The sequence below is a fragment of the Acinonyx jubatus genome, chromosome C1 (assembly GCF_027475565.1).
Source record: "Acinonyx jubatus isolate Ajub_Pintada_27869175 chromosome C1, VMU_Ajub_asm_v1.0, whole genome shotgun sequence".
Lineage (NCBI taxonomy): Eukaryota > Metazoa > Chordata > Mammalia > Carnivora > Felidae > Acinonyx > Acinonyx jubatus.
In genome coordinates, this window is record NC_069381.1 from 172,123,354 (window position 1) to 172,144,873 (window position 21,520).

The 21,520-nt window shown below is 34.6% G+C and overlaps 1 protein-coding gene and 1 pseudogene across 1 annotated transcript in view; both read left to right on the plus strand.

Annotated features, from left to right (window-relative positions):
• The window catches only part of GULP1 (GULP PTB domain containing engulfment adaptor 1), a 741,807-nt gene that overhangs the window by 123,772 nt on the left and 596,515 nt on the right, over positions 1–21,520 (plus strand). The gene's annotated exons all lie outside the window — the stretch shown is intronic.
• On the plus strand, positions 8,048–9,140 carry LOC128314085 (NADH-ubiquinone oxidoreductase chain 1-like; annotated as a pseudogene).

A 21,520-nucleotide genomic window follows, 5' to 3' on the forward strand; every position in this document is an offset into this window, starting at 1 on the left:
CATCAATGTAATCTGTCATATTAATAAAATAAAGACAACTTCATTGGAAATTCATTTTTGGCCTGGTAAACTATACTCACTTATTAAAAGTAAAATAGTAAATGTTTTGAAATTATTGAGAGAGTAATTAGTTTGATTTACAGACTGGACTGATTTGGCAATCATGATTTTTATGTTTTGTTTTTTAGCAGCTCAAGCTAGTTTGGAGAAAATAGGGCATCATTTTGAAATTGTCACTGAGTAAAGCATAAAATATATTAAATAACTTGTTTTATTCCTTTCCTTAATTTAATGCTTGTGTACTGTATGGAAAAATTGAGTATTATGCATAATACAGATATGCTGTTTTGCAGAATTATAATTATAAACATTTCTATCTGGAATATATTTGCAGGATAGCAAAATAGATAATATTTTTACCCAGTTAATACACAGATAGTAAATCTGTGCTCTGCATTTCAGAAGAAATGCTTCCATTTGACAACTATAATTATATTTTTGACTTGCTGACTTTAAAAAGGTCTAGTGACAGGTGAGTGCCTGGCTATCTCAGTCGGTAGAACATGCAACTTTTGATCTCAGGCTTGTGAGTTCAAGTTCCACATTGGGCGTAAAGCTTACTTTAAAAAAAAAGAAAAGAAAAAGAAAAAAAAAGGTTAACATGGTCTAGTGAATCTTAGTAAAACTACTTTCCCAATTCTAAATAGAAGCCATATTCCATACATTTATCTGGGTTATTAAGTATTTGCAAAATTGCTTCTTTGTGTGTTCAAGGCCATAGTTAAATATTATCAACATTATTTCTAAATGCCATTATTCTAAATTAACTTTATCATTAATGTTTGAGAAAAATGTTGGTAAGACATGAGTAATTTTTCACCGTATGATAAATGTCATACTATTAAGATTAGTTCTAACAAATATATCTCTAAAAACAAAGAAAATGTGACCAATGAAGACATAAAAAATGAAAGTCTGAAAAATATGTGGTAGTATATTATTTTCATTTAAAAAGTACATTTATTTTGAGACAGAGAGAGCAAGCAGGGAGGAGCAGAGAGAGAGAGAGAGAGAGAATATCCCAAGCAGCTTTCGCACTCCCAGCGTAGAGCCCAACACAGGGCTTGAACTCATGAACTGTGAGATCATTACCTGAGCCGAAATCAAGAATCAGACACTTAACCTACTGAGCCACCCAGGTGCCCCAGTAGCATATTATTTTCTACACATTAGTGAGTAAACTTTTGATACCTGCCTACTGAATAGTCCAATATTCTAATATTCATTGATGTCTCCATAATTTCCAACTACAAAAATGTGTTAGTTTTTTGAAATGTGAAATTGACTCACACATTCTGGAAAATAGAGTGGATGTGTAAATTAGCCAGTAAACTGGCCTAGTGAGGGCCACCATCATCTTGATTTGAATATAAGGGAAAGTGTAGAGCTCTGAGGAATATATATCCATTATGCAGATAAATACACAAAAATGATTCTCTGAGTGTGCCTGAGAACAGATCTATCATGAAACTTACACAGTTTTAGAACAAGCCAGCTCATCTATTCAAACCCCATAATTATGTTAATGAAGAAACTAAAGTCCAAAAAGGGTTCACTTTTTAGTCTCTTCAGAAGAATCACATAGGTCTTTTAAGGAGCGGATGATTCACCTAAACTCTTTCATGTATCCTCACATTAAACTATAGATTCCTTTTTAATGTTTGCTTGTATAAGCTGAGGGGTCTCTGTAAAACTAGCTTTGGAGTCATCTTAGCAAAGTAAGTTTTGTCTTTAAAAGAAGGATATGGGATAATTACAAAAGAAATATGTTAACTTGGAAACCATGCTAATGAACTCTGTGTGACAAAAGAAAAGGTGAAACATCAGTCATATGGCATTTCAAGGAGAGATTGGAGGAGGGATATAACAATGCCCTGAATACTAGATAGACAGTGTACAAAAAGAAGTTGAGAGATGCTCTGAAAGCAAAGCTTAAGACAGACATGTTTAAAGTGGTTTAGTTGTTGATTTACATGAGGGCATATGAGGACTTTTAGTATTACTATCTAGAATCCCTTTGATCAATGTGATTTTGGAGAAAGAACATGTATTAGCAAGCAATAAGAAAAGTCTTGTCATGATGCATGATTTTACATCAATCAAATGCTGAATAGGAGAAAAGCCTTATGAATGCTATTATACATTTATAACCAAAATGACTGAATGCTGACTTAATATTTAAGTGATGGTAAATTTGAACAAAAATATTACTAGCAACATGCTAAGTGTCGCAGGAAATACATGTGGAGGAGTGAAACACAAGAGTTTTGTTATGGAGTCTGGGGGCGAGAAGAGTAACAGATGCAGAAATGAGCATGAACTAATACAGTACTAGATGGACCCTGGTCTGAAGTAATTATGTACTTTTAAGTGGGTCACTATTTCCGTAGGGATTTTCTTTTTAGAGCTAAGAAGAAATATGATAAAATCCAGGCTTTCATTTTTCCAAACACCCACTCGTAGAGACATTCTAGGAGGCACTAGTCTACCTACTTAGGCAAGGACTGTGCTGCCCCCTTCTGGAGAAAAGAAAATTCCACCGAGAAACTTAAGTCCTCCCTCCTCTGATACCCGATGTTATCATAATACTCAGTAGAATATATATATATATATATATATATATATATATATATATATATATAATATATATAAATAATATGTTTATATTGGAAGTATTAAATGATAAACAAACCAAATCAGGAATCAAGTTAAAAGACTAGATCCCATGACCTGTTAACTGGCCATTAGAGTATAACTTCGATACTGTATTGCCATTACCAAGAATAGTATCTGCAATGAAGTGGAAACTCCAATCACATTTCAAAACTTTACATCACATTTTAGAATTTTTTGTGGCTTCATATTGTGACATAATTCCATCCCCTTGGTATGGCATTGAAATTCCTCATTAATTTGATCCTAACATCTTTCAAGCCATAACATCTGATTATGCACATCATGTGTCTAGCGGCTAGTATGTTTCCAACCACATGCTTTTTGTTCTTACATCTTCTCCTGAGTAGTTCTTATTCCCTAGAATGCATTCTCTCTCTTCTCTATGTCCACTAGTCAAAATCCTTGTCATCTTATAAAATCAAAACCACAACTAATTATTCTCTCAAATCTTTAAAAATTTTTTTAATGTTTATTATTTTTGAGAGAGAGAGACAGGACAGAGACAGAAAGTGAATGGGGGAGGGGCAGAGAACAAGAGGGAGACACAGAATCTGAAACAGGTTCCAGGCCCTGAGCTGTCAGCACAGAGCCTGACATGGGGCTCGACCCATGAACTGCGAGATCATGACCTGAGCCAAAGGTGGACACATAACTGACTGAGCCACCCAGGCACCCCTATTCTGTCAGATCTTTACTAGTGTTCCATATCAAAAATTTTCTGTTCATACTGTTTTGATTCTTTTACATTATAGCAATTTACATTACCACCCTTATATTATATTTACATTATATGCCCCAAAGTTTCTTCTTGTTCACCTTTGACAGATTTTTCTTATTTATCTTTGTATCTATATCTTCCACAAAATGCCTAATCCAAAATATGTCATTAAATGGAATAATGTTCAGTATATTATTTCACAAAATCATAATAGTACTATTTTGTATTCAAAGTGGGTTTTCTGAGTTGGGATTATTTAGAATGCAGGTGGATTATAGTATCAGATTGAACAAGGTCTAAAACACAGGGGGAAGCATTAATGATTTTCACTAATTACAATCCAGGCAGCTAATGATAGTCATTAATCATAAAATCAGTCTATAAAAATGTTAAGTTCTGAAGCATATGCTCTGGTGTGTGTGTGTATGCGTGTGTTATACTGAATAATGACTCCCCAAATGTTCATGCCCTAATCTTTGGAACCTGTATATCTATAACCTTGCATGTTAAAAAAAAAAAGATTTTGTAGGTGTGATTAAGAATTTTGAGAAAGGGGGAGATTATCCTGGATTATCCAAGTAAATCCCATGTAATTGTAAGGACTCTTGTATAAGAGAAGCAAGAAGATGAGTCGGAAAAAGGAAATGTGGCATTGGAAGCTGAAATTGGAAGCATTAAAATATAGAGAAGTGGGGGGGGGGCGGCGCCTGGGTGGTTCAGTCTGGTAAGCATCAAACTCTTGATTTCGGTGCTTGCCTTGATCTCATAGTTTTGCGTTCAAGCCCCATGTTGGGCTCTGCACTGACAGCATAGAGCCTGCTTGCGATTCTCTCTCCCAGTCTCTCTGCCCTTCCCCTGCTTGCGCACTCTCTGTCTCAACATAAATAAATAAAGTTAAAAAAATAAAAATAGGGGCGTCTGGGTGGCTTAGTCGGTTTTGTCGGACTTTCAGCTCAGGTCATGGTCTCACAGTCCGTGGGTTCTAGTCCCACATCAGGCTCTGTGCTGACAGCTCAGAGCCTGGAGCCTGCTTCAGATTCTGTGTCTCCCTCTCTCTCTCTGACCCTCCCCTGCTCATGTTCTGTCTCTGTCTCTCTCAAAAATAAATAAACATTAAAAAACTTAAAAAAAATAAAATAAAAGGTGGAGAAAAGGGCCATGATCCAAGGAATACAAGCTGGCCTCTGAAAGCTGGAAAAAGCAAAGATGAATTCTCTCCTGGAGCATTAGGAAGTTACATAGCCCTTTAAGGACACTAATTTTAGCTAAGTAAGACCTGTTTTAAGACTTTCAAACTCCACAACTATAAAATAATAAATTCATGTTGTTCCAAGGCACAAAATTTGTGTTGATAGGCAATTGGAAACTATTATAGGGTGTTTCTCAAATGTGTTATGCATATCAAGCTTATTAATATAACTACAGTTGGATAAACATGTAGATTGTGACGCATACCTTAGGTTTTTCAGATTGAATGTTACCATGGAACTATTATATAAATGTTAGGTCAATAAAAATAATTAAAACTGATATGGAGTATTTTGCCCCTGGAGTTGTGATATTGACTTTTTTGGTAAAATGTTGATTTTAAAAAAAGCTTGTAGAACAATTAAATTGTGTCTCTGTATTTACTCATAGCAAATAGCTGGTCTTCACTTATTTTATACATTATTAGGCAAATTATTAGAAATTTGCCTATAAATGCATAAAAAGATAGCCATTAACTTGAATTTAAAGTATTTGTTCATTTTCAATCAGGTTACAACTTTTCCTACAGATCTCAGATATCTAATAGCCAGGTGGAATACTCACCTTCTGTTGCAAAAAGTAATAACTCAAATGATATTTTTGCAAGCTTACAGTTTTACTAGAGTACAGGATACATCTTAATGGGCCACCATATTTTGTAGTTCTCTCTATATTTTTACTACTTACACTTCAGTTTGTGTGTGTGTGTGTGTGTGATATTTCATATGGTATCAGAAATTTGTAAAGATACTATTTTCTCTAAGTCTGTACTTTAAAATTGGAAATGCATTTTATGCTTTTATTGCTATGGGAGCAAAAGTTTTAACAAATAAAATATCTTTAAATATATAATTAGAGTCAAGCAAAAATGGCATTGTACGTATAGACTTCAGATTTAAAAACACGTTGGGGGACTTCTTTTTAGATATTTTAGAACCATAACCTGGAACACTAAGTCATATGTGATATACCACTGGCAACACTGTACGTATTTAATATGATCAAATTATCTCCTCTTCACATTAGAGGTAGAGAATGAACCACTTCTAGCTACTGTCAAAGTACCTTTCTGTTAATAGACTGCCCCCTTCTTTCCCCCATCTTGCCCCCTAGATGAGGCACCCTCTCTAGAGAGGAGTGAGGGCTGCTATATAGAAAATTTTGAGAAGAATGAAGGAAGGGAACCCAATAGAAAGTAAGTCAGGATCGTTTCTTAGAGGAAGAGTGGATCAAAGGATGACAGTGTAGAGGATGCAACCTTTACATAAATAACACTCAACTCTGCCCTTGTTAGAGTGCTTGATTTGTTTGAAATAAATTTAACACACTAGTTATATTTGATACTTCCAAAATAACGTTTACATATCTAACTATTTCACTAATAATTTCCTATCATTCTAATTTACCTATTCAAAAATCCTCATAGGAAATTTTTCTTTCACTTCACTGAAACTTTTGGTCAGTTTATTTCACCACCTTTTTGCTAATCAGCATATCTATTTTATGATTACTTCGCTTTTCATCTTAGGTCCATAATTTCTATTCTTTGTCCATTTCACTCATTACTTGCCTGAAAAATATCCTGTGTGTGTATATATGTGCACACACATATCACCTTTGCTATTTCTACATGTATAGAGCTAAGCACTGATTAGGAAAATTATGCAAGCAGGCAGACTAACATTTTTGTGTAATTATAATCCTGAAACTCAGTAATGCCCTGCAGTCCTGTCATCTTTCTTGCACATGTCATTGGGAAAATTAAGATAATCATATGGGAAATCCCTCAATCTTTCTATGGCTAATTCCAAAAATAAACCTGTATCTGCACCCATCTACTCCTTTCTTCATGTGTCCATGGAGAAGATATGCCTTCTCTTTCCTGAGTCCAATACTTGTACATTTATTTGTACTTTTTCCCCTTATATTTTCAGGAGTTTTGTTCTTTTGCAATTATTTCTTCTCTATATTGCATTATAAGTTCTCTCTATCTTCTACTTCATCATTCATTTAAAAAAAATTCCCTAGTTCACCTGTTTTAAATGAACAAAATTGGATCCTGCATAGGGAAACAAACAAAACTAAATCAATAATCAGAACCTTCTTATTGGCTCTCACTGTAGTTTGACTACAATCCCGATATTTTATCTTGACCTACAGGCACTAAGGCACTAAATGTTCTTGGACTCTGTATCTCTAATCTCGACTAATGTTGTTCTGTTCCTTACTCACTACATGTTTGCCACACAGCTTTTATGTTCTTCAAATACTGACACACTTCTACTGATGAACATTTCTTAGAGTTCCACTTGCTACAGGCATCATGGTCATTCTGGAGTAAACTGGACAGCCAAGAATTCCTGCTTCAGAGTCTTTCCTCTTCTCCTTTTTTATTACTTCCCAAAGTGGGGTTCCTCTGGGTCAGGAGTTACTAGCAGTAGCTCTGTCATTCCAGATTTTGTCTTCAGGCCATAGTTTGGCAGGATGTTTCTCACATGATGCCTCACTAACTCAAGTTTGGTGGAAAAAAACAAAACAAAACAGGAAGATCAGATTATTTATCAGTGTTGTAATCCATGAGGCACTGGGTCTTCAGTGATGTCAATCAGACATTTGGTTATGGAAGCCAGGATTATTTATAATCTAATTGCCGATCTAATTAGTCACAAACAGAACATGGAATTTGGAGAGTGTAGCTGGGACTGTCCTGTGGTAAAAGAGGTGCAGAAAGGAAGGGATATAAGTGAAGTTAAGGTAAAGGAAGAGAAGTTCTGAACTTCCAGGGCATAGAAAGATAGCTAGGGAATGCAGATGTAGTAGCTTCAGGAGGTCAATCTGCACCATCTCTTCCACTCGAGCTGCTCTCTATTGTGTTGTGAACATAATGAATACCAAGAGGGAGGAGCTTATCGCTCCCAGATACAGATGGATTTTAACATCAGTGCAACCAAAAGACAAAGTAGGTTGTGGATGAGGAAAAGACATTTAGTGGGTTTCTAAAGTTTTTAATGTTTATTTTTGAGAGGTGGGGGGGGGGGCAGAGAGAGAGAGAGAGGGAGACACAGAATCTGAAGCAGGCTCCATGGTCTGAGCTGTCAGCACAGAGCCCTACCTGGGGCTTGAACTCACAAACCATGAGATCATGACCTTAGCTGAAGTCAGATGCTCAACTGACTGAGTCACTCAGGTTCCCCTTTAGTGGGTTTCAAAATAGGACATCAGATGGCTCTCCAAAGTGACCTCTGTCTTTTTTGGAACCAGTTCTCTATGAGTGCACAATTTAGCAAGTATCAAGCAATCAAAGGCCAATTGAACCTCAGAGGTTCAATTCCTCTCCTTAACAACATGTTCATAATTAATATCCTCTCACTAATCATCCCCATTCTCCTCGCCGTGGCTTTCCTAACCCTAGTTGAACGAAAAGTACTAGGCTACATGCAACTCCGTAAAGGACCAAATGTCGTAGGACCATATGGCCTACTCCAACCTATTGCAGACGCCGTAAAACTCTTTACTAAAGAACCCCTCCGACCTCTCACATCCTCCATATTCATATTTATTATAGCACCAATTCTAGCCCTCACACTAGCCCTAACTATGTGAATCCCGCTACCCATGCCATATCCACTCATCAACATAAACCTAGGAGTACTATTCATACTAGCCATATCAAGCCTAGCCGTTTATCCTATGATCAGGATGGGCTTCAAACTCAAAATATGCCCTAATCGGAGCCCTACGAGCCGTAGCCCAAACAATCTCATATGAAGTCACACTAGCCATCATCCTTTTATCAGTATTACTAATAAATGGGTCCTTCACACTAGCCACACTAATTACCACCCAAGAACACACATGACTAATTATCCCTGCATGACCCCTAGCCATGATATGATTTATCTCAACACTAGCAGAAACTAACCGAGCCCCATTCGACCTAACAGAAGGAGAATCAGAGTTAGTCTCCGGATTTAATGTAGAATACGCAGCAGGCCCCTTCGCCCTATTCTTTCTAGCAGAATACGCTAACATCATCATAATAAATATCCTTACAACAATCCTATTTTTCGGAGCATTCCACAACCCTTACATACCAGAACTATATATTATCAACTTTACAGTAAAAACCCTGTTCCTAACAACCACTTTCTTATGAATCCGAGCATCCTATCCACGATTCCGATATGATCAACTAATACACCTTTTATGAAAAAATTTTCTCCCTCTTACCCTAGCCCTATGCATATGACACGTATCAATGCCTATTATCACAGCAAGCATCCCACCTCAAACATAAGAAATATGTCTGATAAAAGAGTTACTTTGATAGAGTAAAACATAGAGGTTTAAATCCCCTTATTTCTAGAATTATAGGAATCGAACCTAATCCTAAGAATCCAAAAATCTTCGTGCTACCATTATTACACCACATTCTAAAGTAAGGTCAGCTAAATAAGCTATCGGGCCCATACCCCGATATGTACCAAGTACATGAGAAAGAATGCTAGAGTAGTAATGTTTATTAGGAGAAACTCACTGAGAAAAAATAACATTAATTATGCTCACTACATTTTAGGAGAGCACATAGAGAACTAACAGGACTGGACATCAGACTTTGGGAAATAAGTTCAAGGAAATAAGATCCTTGAACTGTGGGCTACATGATTAGGTGAAGCACCAGCCACTCCCTTGTGAGGATCAGTTACTGGACTCCAACAGCAGTGATCATGGCAAACCCTTGGTGCCAGCCCGGCTGTACCTGTCAGCTTTAATGAATGGAGGAACACCAGTCTATGCCCTCATGTTATCATGAGGCTGGTGCAAAAGACTTAGCTATACCCAGTTTCTGTGGAGCTTTTCAGGAGGCCGGTATTTTAGGGAGAGTCCAGCCCACAGGGAAATTATTCCTGGACAGGTTAACCTTTACCTTTCCAGAGATTGTCTCATTCCATACACATAAAACCTAAAGGGACATGTAAAACCTAAAGGTCTAGCAGGAAGATACCAGATATCTGCAGATGGAAATACTGCAAATGAGTAAAAATGTATTGTGAGAACATGGACCTCCTAAGAAATGGCAGAGGTGAGGCAGTGAGTTGCAGAGGCACTGATCCAGTGAAAGCTCTAACACTGAAAGGCTGAGTTAACAGTATCAATCTGTTATGTGAAGTGGCCAGTGAAAATGGAAATCATACCAGCAATATATAAGTGTATTTTTGAGCTGTTAAAATACACACAGCAGAGTAATTGCTGACCTGGAATACCTACAGGTCAATTATAAAGGGAATTCATTTATGAGAAGTTATAGCAAAACTTCAAGGAATTTATCAGTACTTTAAATTTGCAAGGTTAAATGTATATACACCAAAATAAGAACATCCAGTTAGCCTTCTGGATTTCTCAGGAAGACTTCCTTACCAGTAAGTTGAGGTAGCTTCATGGTTTTAAATAACTAGGATATGGAGGGCATGACATCATGCTACCCTAGACATGATTCTAATATTGAAATATGGAATCTCCAACTCAAAAATGCTTAACAGGGGCTCCTGGATGGCTCCCTTGGTTAAGCATCCAACTCTTGATTTCAGCACAAGTCATGATCTCAAGGTTCGTGAGATAGAGCCCCACATCGGGCTGTGCTGACAGTGCGGAGCCTACTTAGGATTCTCTCTCTCTCCTCACTCTGTGCCATTCCTCCTCCTCCTCCTCCTCCTCCTCCTCCTCCTCCTCCTCCTTCTCTCTCAAAATAAATAAACATTTAAAAAATTTAAAAAGTGCTGAACAAATGAGGGATTATTGTTACTATTGTTATTATCATCACACAACATGAGCTCTGGAGATGGTGTTGCAATTAATTTAGTGGTTCAATGAGTTTTGGCAAAGTTCCAGTTTTTTCATCTTTCAGCTATTCTCAGGATGTTGGTTTTAAGCTTAAGCTTGTAGTCTCCTGTTACATAAATGCCTATAAAGTTTGCAGGCATCTTAGCGTCACACATTAAATGCCCAAAAGCCAGAAGGGGAAAAGAAAATACATTCCTTCATTGTGAACCTTTATTAAACTAAGGAGATTCTTCAGGATCTACCAGTACATTTCCTCAGTTTTTATCAGTCAGAATAAAGCCACACGCTTCGTCCTGAAAGCCAACACAAACAAGAAAGAAATGATGAAAATTTAAATTTTCTATGCAGGTGTCTTTCCTGACTGTCAAATACTTTAATAGAATAGAGATTTTTTTAAAAAAACAAGGGCAGGGACACATGGGTGGCTCAGTTGGTTACGCCTTGGACTTTTGATTTCGGCTCAGGTCTCTCCCCCCCCCCCCCGCCCGCCCCCAAATAAATAAGTAAACTTTAAAAAAAAAATAGAAGAAGTCAGAGGAGTAAGACAAAGGGGAGATAGAAGGGCTGGATTAAGGGATCACACATTTCCACAGACTATTTCCATGGTAAATCAATAGTACTTTCTTCATTTTAAAAAGCATTTGTTTTGTTTTATTTTGTTTTAATATTTTGACTTTATAATCTGATTATTTAATTTTTGTTCCTTTCCTAAAAAGTAATCATCTTTGCAGTGAGGCTGTCTTACCTACTTTGAAATGACCACAATATCTGACGTAACTATGCAGAGAGCAATTCCTCAAAAAGCTTGTACTTAGTATTTTTTTAAAGTGATATACAGGTGTGCCTCATTTTGTACAAAATAGAGTTCTTCAAAGTTGTGAGCAAATTAGTGCTTCTCAGTCAAATCTTTATTTCTCCCATATGTTTTAGTTTAATTAATAAAGTTTGTTCCACATTACTATTCAGTTTGTAGTGTCTAATATTTTAAGTGTAATCCCAATTTTCTTCAAGTATCTCTGAAGTAATTAACAATATGAAAATACTTGGATATATGAAGAAAATTCAGAAATTAATGGAACTTTGAACTTTTTGTAAAATAAAAATCATTTTGTATCATGAATTGTACTGAAAGTAGAACTTTTTTTTAAGTTTCAAATTTGTTTTTATTTAAGTCAACGCACTTATATTAAAATATCAGATTATGTTTCCAAATACTCATATAACATTATTTTAATGTCAGGACTTATAAATGGAGACTTCAAAGCAGGGAGATAGAATTACTATAATGTTTAAAATCCACAATGAAGGCAGGAAAATATAAAAAACAGTTTTTTTGTCTTCTTCTTGAATGTTGCTATACTCACACCATGTCAGTATTCTGTTAGGAGACCCAAATAATTTCAGAACTGAAATAGAGTTTAGCAAGCCTTTAGTCAAACCCAGTATGTCATTACAAACTTTAATGTCACATAAATAATAATATCATATAGGCATTATTATCACACATAATCGTATCACAGAGATGCTATATAATAGGAAAAAAATCAAAGTTAACATAGTAAAAAAAACTACAAAATCACAAATTATACTGCTTTTATATTTTCTGTTATAATTGTTTTTGATTTATTTTTATTTTTTTTAAATATTGAAGTATAGTTGACACACAATGTTACATTAGTTTCAGGGGTACAGCACTGTGGTTGGACACGTCTATACGTTATGCTATGCTCCCTGCAACTGTAGCTACTATCTGTCACCACACAATGCTATTAGAGAACCACTGACCGGATTCCCCTTGCTGTACCTTTCGTCCCCATGACATATTCATTCCATAAGTGGAAGCCTGTACCTCCCACTCATCTTCATCCATTTTGCTCATCCTCCACCCCATGCACCCCCTGGCAACCACCAGTTTGTTCTCTGAATTTGTGGGTCTGTTTCTCACTTTTTTGTTTGTTTTTTAGATTCCACATGAAATCGTATGGTATTTGTCTTTCTCTGATGTATTCCACTTAGCATTATACTCTGTAGGTCCATACCTGTTGTCACAAATGGCAAGATCTCATTCTTTTTATAGCTGAGTAATATTCCTCTGTGTATGTATATATACCACATCCTTATCTATACATCTGTTTTTTCCCATCTGCAAATCTTATTTATGTGACAATATTTTTACCATTTTTAAAATCCAAATATAATTAATAAGCAGTGTTGTATTAGTTTCAGGTGTACAATATAATGATTCACCAATTCCATGCATTACATAATACTCACCCCAGTAAATGTACCCTTAATCCCCTTTATCTGTTTCATCCATCCTCCCACCCACCTCCCTTTTTGTCCTCTGTATTTGAGTCTGATTTCATTTTGTTGTGTTTTTTCTCTTTTTTCTGTTTTTGTTTCGTAAATTCCACATGAGTAAAATCATATTATATCTGTCTTTCTCTGACTGACTTAATTTACTTAGCATTATATCCTCTCGTCTATCCACATTGTTGAAAATGTCAAGATTTCATTCTTTTTTATGGCTGAGTAGTATTTCAGTGTGTGTGTGTGTGTGTGTGTGTGTGTGTGTGTACACAACATCTTCCTTAATCACTTATCTGCTGACAGGCTGCTTCCATAATTTGGCTATTGCAAATAATGCTGCAATAAACATGGAAGTCCATATATCTTTTCAAATTAGTGTTTTTGTTTTCTTTGCATAAATAGTAGTAGAATTACTGGATCATATGATATTTCTGTTTTTAATATTTTGAGGAATCTCCATACTGTTTTCAATACTGGCTGTACCAATTCACATTCTCACCAACAGTGCATGAATATTTCTTCTCATCCTCACCAACACTTGTTATTTCTTGTCTTTTTGATATTAGCCATTTTGACAAGTGTGAGGTGATATCTCATTGTGGTATTGATTTTCATTTCTCTGATGATTAGTGATGTTGAGCATCTTTTCATGTGTCTATTGCCCATAAGTATTCGTTCTTTGGAAAAATGTCTATTCAGCTCATTTTCCCATTTTAAAAGTCAGTTTATTTATTTTTTTTGGTGCTGAGTTCTTTATAGATTTCGATATTAACCTTTTATCTGATATATCAATTGCAGACATCTTTTCCCATTCAGTAGGTTACCTCATCATTTTGTTGATAGTTTCTTTCATTGTGCAAAACCTTTTTTTTTTTTCTGCTGTAGTTCCAATAGTTTATTTTCTGCTTTTGTTTCCCTTGCCTCAGGAGACATATCTAGAAAAATGTTGCAAAGGCTGAGGTGAAATAGTTTACTCCCTATGTTTTCTTCTAGGATTTTCATGGTTTTAGGTGTCACATTCAGGTATTTAACCCATTTTGAGGGTTTTTTTCTGTGTGTATATGGTGTAACAAAGTGGTCCAGTTTCATTCTTTTGAATGTAGCTGTCCGATTTTTCCCATACCATTTATTGAAGAGACTGTCTTTTCCTAATTGCATATTCTTGCCCTCTTTGTTATAAACTGATTGACTATATAAGCATGGGTTTATTTCTGGGCTCTCTGTCCTATGCTGTTGATCTATGTGTCTGTTTTTGTACTATTATCATATGATTTTGATCATTATAGCTTTGTAATATATGTTGAAATCTAGGATTGTGAAACCCCCACCTCTTTTTCTTCTGTCCCAAGGTTGCTTTTTGCTATCCAGGGTCTTTTGTGGTTCCATACAAATTTGGGGATTATTCTAGTTCTGTGAAAAGTACTATTGGTATTTTGATAGTGTCACTATTTGCGGGTAATATGATAGTATATATAGAAAACCCAAAAGACTCCACTAAAAAACTATTAGAAGTAATAAATTAATTCTGTAAAGTTGTAGGATACAAAATTAACACATAGATATTTGTCTCATTTCTATACAGAAATAATAAAGTAGCAGAAAGAGAAAATAATTTCATTTTTAGTTGTACCAAAAATGATAAGATACCTCGGAATAAACTTAAACAAGGAAATGCAAGACATGTACATTGAAAACTATAAAACATTGATTAAAGAAATTGAAGATGACAAATGGAAAGATATACCATGCTCATGGATTGAAAGAATTAATGTTGTTAAAATACTTATATTACCCAATGCAATTTACAGATTCAATGCTATCCTTAACAAGATATACTGACTTTATGTAAAAATAGCTTTTTTTCTCATAAATTACACAATTATAAATGTAGTGTTACATTCTTGCAAGTTATAGTTTCTCAACAGCAGCATGTTATATTAATGGGTATTAAATACTAATAAGAAAGTTTCTTAAAAACTATTCCCAGGATAGAAATATGTTATTTGTGCTTATGACTCAGGATGGAAAATTAAAGAAAAAAAGGAATGTAAATATTATGAAAACCATGTGTAAAAGTTAAGAAGAAAGAATGCAGCGTTCTGAAAACCTTGGAACTGAGTTATCATGTTGAGACAGTTTTTTGCTTTGTTCACTAAAATCCCTTACTGTCTTTTTCCTGTTTGCAAAAATAATTTTTAAAAATCACCTAAAAATGGCTGGTAGTGGCCAGTCAAGCTGTTTTATTTAAGGAGATTATTTAAGAAGTTGCCGGGGAGGGGGGGGAATTTTTATTTTTAATTTGTAGTCAATAGTTAAATAAAATACACATTACTTCCAAATCATATTTTATTACCCAGGGCTGACAAAATTTCTGTCCAAACAGATGTATCATTTTAAAATCCAGCCAAATGAGCATGTTACATTCCACCCTTCTATGGGGCTGAGGATTGGTGGGGGTGGAATTGGAAAGGTTTGCCAGTGGGAGAGCACGTAAGGACATGTTACATTTGAAAAAACAAATTTCCCACTTTAGGTGATGGGCATTGAGGAGGGCACTTGTTGCGATGAGCACTGGGTGTTGTATGGAAAACAATTTGTCAATAAATTATATTTAAAAAATTAAAAAAGAAGAAAGAAAAGAAAAAACAAATTTCCTACAATACCAAACTTCACCTTCCATGGAGAAAAGTCATACTGGCATTTTCAAAAAGTGTAGGAAGAGTGCAAAGAGGCATCACCTTATTTCCTAGAGATAAGAAATAATTAGAGTCACCTAGGGATTCATTTGCATTAGAGTCACCTAGGGAGACCTAAAAGTGCCAATATCCATGACTTATCCTCAATATTCTGATCAGTTTTTCTGTGATGGGGTCTAGCCATGCATAATTTTAAAAAGCTGTGCCAATATTTATAATCTGCATTCAAGATTGTACAAAACAATCCATTTTATCCTCAACGTGATCGTTAATATTATCTATTAACTTGACTGAGCTGGTAAAACATTATGTCTGTGAGGGTGTTTCTGGGAGAGAGTCACATTCAAATCCATAGACTGAGTGAAGAAGAACGTCCTCACTAATGAAAGTAGGCACCATCCAATTCATTCAAAGCCTGAATAGACCAAAAATGCGGAAGAAGGGAATATCTGCTGTCTGTGCTTGAAACAGGACATCCACTATCTTCTGCCCTCTGGACATTGGCTCTCCTGGTTCTCAGGCTTCCAGACTCAAAGCAGGACTTACACCATAGTCACCTTAATTCTTAGGTCTTTAAAGTGGAACTGAAATACACCGCTGGCTTCCTTCGTTCTCCAACTTGCATGTATATATGCTAATTTAAGTTTAGTTTATCACTTCTGTTTCTCTAGAGAACCCAGACTATTATGCTTTCCCTAGAAAAAGAACTACTTTAGAGTTTCTTTGGTTTTATCTATATCTATATTATGTATTTGACATATCACATTTACTCCTACCATCTCCAGGTTTTCCAAACCACTCCTCAATGGCCACAGCAACTCAAATTAACAAAGTCAACTCTTAGCACACACATTCTTCACTTGGTTGTGCAGAATATAGAACATAAGTCAAAAGACACTAAAGTACTGGAGCAACAACCTTATCATGATGAAATGGTACAGGAATAGAAACATTACATGGGAATTCAGTAACACACAATGATTCCTCCACCCTGTTCCACTCTCTTAATTAATTAATTGGGTAATTAATTAATTGTGTCTACTCAAGTTCCAAAGTATCACCTGTATACATCACCATTTTGATAATTTCATGATACCCACCTGAAACAGGCATCATCTCTCTTTACCTGAGGAGACAGCATCACTAGAGAGTGGCCTCCAATTTCAGATTGTCTTTCTTCAAATCTCACCTACAGAATTACGTGTATTTCTATTCTTCTCCAAGAGATGTTACCCCAAGAAGAGGGAAAGCTGGAACTTGAGCATTTTACCTCCATGCTTTATCTCTGTCTTTTATTCCAATTCCACAGATTCTTGAAGCCACAAAGGATTTCCAACTTTCTCTCATACCATGTTCTGAGTTCTCTCTAATGTATGGGTTAAAGGTTAAATCTATTATGATTGGCTGTTGATATTAAGAGGAGCTTAAGAAATTGATTTCAAAAATTTCTTTTGCAACAATATCTTTCAAAATACTCCCTCACGACAGACTCACAGGTATGTTTCTAGATGTCAGACATCAAATGTTGACTCTGATTCTTTGTATGTGTGCTGTATCAATACTAAAGCTCTGTGAGGTAAGTGAATATGAAAAATCCTGAATGGTTGTTTTCTTGACTGTTTAATAAGAGCAGCTTTGGCGATTGACATGCTTACTGCTAAACATAGCTCTTAGTGAAAAGCAGTAATAATTTCATTCAAGCTCTAAAGTTACTAGGAGTGGATTAATCTCAAGGATTCAACTGCTAAAATTTTGTCATTGTGAGAGCCTCAATGTTTAATAAAAAGCCATTATTGGAACTTACTTCATCCTATATGGCCAAGACTCAGGAGTGAAAAAAAAGTGGGGAAGAGAAGGCTTATTTTTAACCTGAGAGAGAGAAAAAAAAAAAGAATCAAAGTTCTATTTCTAGCACAGCTGCTAATCATCTGGGCAATTTCCTAAGATCACTTTCTGTATGAAAATGATGACAATAATACCTCATAATTGAGACTTTTTTAGAGTGAAATTAGATACTGCATTCAATGTACTTGTCATGGTGGTTAGTACATTGTGAGTGTCCACTAACTGGTGAACAATAAGAACAATAACTATTATAATAATCAATATTAACACATTCATTATTTTTAGGAGGGGAATGTAATCACCTACATGAAGGGAAAATGGGCTGTAATTTATATTTCCCACCTAATTTAGCATTTCCCACCTAATTTAGTGAACTAATGTTTCACTAAATCATTAGTTGCTCTTATGTTTAGAATATAGTGCTTTCCATATATTTATTTTTCTCTGTTAACTGTCAAAGCACTTTAAGAAACTTTTAAGTATACTTGATAGTTTAATATGTTATAAATCTGGAAAATTGTTTACATCAGACATTAATTATTCTTAGATCATCAAAGTCTTTGACAATCCAGTGGAATCTATGGATATTATCTCCAGGACTAATCAAATATATATGAAAATATTATAAAAAATTTTCAGAATTTCTGAGATTTGTGTGTACACTAGCAGTATACAGTCCAGAAACCAAGCAATCCCACTTCATAAGTAGAGATATTTCACAAAAATTAAAAAAAATCATGTTTCAATTCTCAGTATTATATAATTATGCAACTAAGTTATGAACTTAATTGAGAAAAAGTCTGAAAGTCAGCCTAAGAAAGAGTCACAAAACCGTACCAGAGGTGTGTGTGTGTGTGTGTGTGAGAGAGAGAGAGAGAGAGACAGAGACAGAGACAGAGACAGAGACACAGATAGGGAGATAGATGGGGATATTTCATATAAAGTTGTTTTCTCCAAAGTGATATATGATTTTTAAATTATTGCATTTATTACGGTGATTTTTAGCCTTTTTTTATTTATTTACTTACTTATTGAGAAAGCATGAGCATGGGAGGAACAGAGAGAGGGAGAGAGAGCATCCCAAGCAGGCTCCACACCCTGCAGGGAGCCCAAGGTGGCTGGATCCCATGACTGACCATGAAATCGTGATCTGAGCTGAAATCAAGAGTAGGATGGTCTGTTGGCCAGGCCACCCAAGTGCCCTTTAGTCTACTTTAAAGAATAGTTATGCACTAATCATAAAGTTGTTAAAAATGGTAGAAAATGAGTTGACTCTCCAAACTGAACATTGTACTATAAAGCTACAGAGGGGTACTCATTCAAGAATATACACATAAATTCAACGAGGAAAAGATATTTTCATACAAACAGTTCTACCAATTTGGGAATTAAAAAAAATGAGCCATTATAAGGCACTAGGAAAAATGGAGCTAATGAAACAGCTTTATAGGAAAAATAAGTTGGATACCCACTACACATCAGGTGCTGAAATAAATAAGAAATGAGCTAAACACTATTAGTGTTCAGATTAAAGCAGAACTAAACATAGGCAAATATATAATCTTCAATCAGGGGTTACTTTCAGAACAAAATCTTAAAGATATACACCAACAGTGCCAACAAGTCAGTGGCAGTCAAGACAGCATCAGTCTACAGGTCATTTTTGTTCGCCATACCAAGATATTTTTAAGTATACAATATTTAAAAATTACAACATCTTGAATACAAATAAGTTAACTAGTTTTCTTGTAAAAAAAACAGACTATCTAGCAAAACTGGACTAATATTTCCATAGGGCACCCATAAAGCAGAGCTTGGTTCAAGGGTCCCTTCTAGAGAGAGGTAGATGTTATCCTGTAAGTTTTATCACTCACCTGCTCTGCTTAACTCCTTTTCCTTCCAGCCTGAACTCTGTGTGCTTTTAAAACTGAGGTCTTAGGATAGATCATAGCTAAATAAAATATTATAAGTCAAACTAAAATGAAAGCAACAAAACAAAAAAATGTGAAGATGTATGATAGTTTAACATTTTTAATATTAAAGACATATCTCAAATGAGTTAAAAATAAATATTTCGTTACAAGAGTAATCGAAGGCAGAGTTCTGCTCTAGTGCAATTTTAATTATGTTAAATTTAAGTTTTAGTTAAGTTATACATTCAAAAGAAAATTGGTACAGTTTTTGAAACTGTGATTTTGCAGTGTAGCAGATGTTATGGGCTGATGAGTTATAAAAGCATTATGATTAGCCTTCTAAGCTGTGTTAAAAAATGAGAGAAAAACATTTCTTACAGGTATGTTTACAGGATTGTACATGTTAGCGAAGAAATTGAGCATTTGACCTAACACTGACACTTCCCATATTTCTGCTATAATTAAGAAAACTTTTACATTAATGTAAACTCTATAATTCGGTAAACTCTATAAATAGTTTATAGAGTAATAGTAAATAAATAGTATATAAATAGTAAATAAATAGTAATAAATAGTATTATTTACTACTATATAAATAGTAGTATTACTACTATATAAATAGTATATAAATAGTAAATAAATTCAGTAAACTCTATAAATAGTTCCTTATGAATTAAAGTCATTCCTAAGTTTTTACTGTATATGTGCCATGAGCTGCCCCATTTCTGTATTTTTTGAGCCCAGTTCCTGAGTGTTCTCTTTCTTTATGTGAACTTTCCTATGTCCTTCCAATAAATGACTTTCACTTTTGTTACTCAAAAAAAAGAGGTCCTATTGTGAATTATATCTTCCTTTGTATTAAATAATTTCACAAACAGTCTGACAGAAAGGAAACTGTTGTGTATGCTTTCCATTTTTTTAGCTTAACATGCATTTTTATCTTAAACTGTTTCACAGTGGATTTTATTTGCAAAGATTCTTTGGATCAGATTCTGCCTTGTGTAGCTAATGGTACCTTCCTTCCCTTTTTTTCTCAGATATGTAAAATATTTTTAAGTGCTTGTTGGGAAGAACCATAAAAACAAGCAGAAATGCAGAAATTAATACCTTCATTTGATTCTTTCAGAGTTATAATGTAACAAAGTCAGTAATTTATAATTACAATGAATTAAGTGTAAATCAATATATACTATATTTATTTATGTTACAATTTCTTAAATTTAATAAAAAGTTAAAAGTAAACTCAAATATAATTTTCTTTTATTTTTCATTTCCAGGACTTGGCTATACACAGCAGCAAGTGTTTTCCCTAAATTTTAATCAATAGTTTTTCAAAATTTCAGTAAAGACTCAGAAATATATGAACATTAAAGTTCAAGAAAGTAATTTCAAGAAAATAATGTTTTAAAATTTTAGGTAAAATATTAAATATGTATATTTAATCATATATATTATATATTATATAAAATAATATATTATATGTAATTATATATATTATATATAATTAGATATTGTGTGTGTGTGTGTGTGTATGTGTATATAGTGTAACAAACTTTGCTTTCAAGTTTGGAATGCTGAACATGTATTAGCATGACAGCAAAGTTGAAATATATGCATACTATACTGATACACATATATTTAACTGAAGTCTAAGACTATGACTTTTCTGCAATATTTATTCTAATCCATAGCAATTAGCCATATTCAATTATTCTGATGTTAACTAAATAGATTCAAAATTTATCTGGCTTAATTCAAATAAACATTTAAAATGAACTTAGAATAAGATCTTTAAAAAGGAATATTGTGAAAGCTATTTGTAGTTTTTACATTTCTCTTTCCTGACAAGTGATTTTTTTGGTAATACTGTAGATCTCTATTGCAGTTCAACCCTTTCTGATCTTTTCAGCCTCAGAGAAAGATGATTATTCACTAAATCAACATACATCTACTAATCATCTACTGCATTCCAGGAGCTGTTATGAGCACCAGGTATACAACTATGGACAACATAGTCTTTCCCCTTACAATTACATTGAAGCTGTGGGAGGCACACAACAAACTAGTCAGTGCGTATGTAGTCATTTCAGATCACACTAAGAGTTATGGTGAAAACTGAAACTGTATGTATCTTAAATGAGGGGTGGCAAAGGGGAGTGAGAGAGTAATACTATGTATGGAATGGTCAGAGAAGATCTAAGTGATGGCATTTG